A 790-nucleotide genomic window follows, 5' to 3' on the forward strand; every position below is an offset into this window, starting at 1 on the left:
TCGGAGGAACTGCAGTAGATGACCCAAACACGCACATCGCGGATATTCTTGAGATTTGCGATACTTTTAAATTCAATGGAGTTTATGATGATGCTGTTAGGTTGCGTTTATTTCCTTTCTCTTTACGTGATAAAGCTAAAGCATGGTTGAATTGTTTGCCTGTAGGTTCAATCACCACATGGGAGGACATGGCGAAAGCGTTTCTTATCAAATACTTTCCTCCATCAAAAACCATGAAGCTGCGGGCAGACATTACAACATTTGCTCAACTCGATCAGGAATCTTTATATGAGGCATGGGAACGCTTCAAGGACCTACTACGAAGATGCTCACATCACGAGTTACCACTTGGGTTAGTCGTTCAAACATTTTATTACGGTTTGCTTACTCCTAACCGTACTATGATAGATGCTGCTGCGTGTGGGAACCTTTTGAGGAAGACTGCGGAAGAAGGATATGAGTTGTTGGAGGAGATGGCTGCTAGCAGCTATCATCCTCAATCTGACAGGAACAACCAGCGGAGAAGTGCCGGAGTTCACCAGGTAACTGATTTTTATGCTATTACTGCACAACTTGACGCTTTAAACAGGAAAATAGACGGCTTGAATGTGGGTGGCACGGCTATGCGTCTTCAAGAGATATTCTGTGAAAAATGTGGAGGAGAGCACTATGTGAAAGACTGTCAAGATGGAAATCCCTTCTATGCGTCTTCAAGTACTCACCTCATGTGCAACCTCAGCGAAGACTGAATCCAAAGATGCGAGAGGTAGTAAAGGCTGAAACAATTAAG

The 790-nt window shown here is 43.5% G+C and overlaps 1 non-coding gene across 1 annotated transcript; it reads right to left on the reverse strand.

Moving 5' to 3' along the window:
* Window positions 1-237: 237 nt before the first annotated feature.
* LOC140813379 (small nucleolar RNA R71) lies at window positions 238-343 on the reverse strand. Its single transcript, XR_012113914.1, has one exon. It is a non-coding gene; the product is annotated as a small nucleolar RNA R71 (small nucleolar RNA).
* Between the last annotated feature and the right edge of the window lie 447 nt (window positions 344-790).

Source organism: Primulina eburnea, chromosome 14 (assembly GCF_022965805.1).
Source record: "Primulina eburnea isolate SZY01 chromosome 14, ASM2296580v1, whole genome shotgun sequence".
Classification (NCBI taxonomy): domain Eukaryota; kingdom Viridiplantae; phylum Streptophyta; class Magnoliopsida; order Lamiales; family Gesneriaceae; genus Primulina; species Primulina eburnea.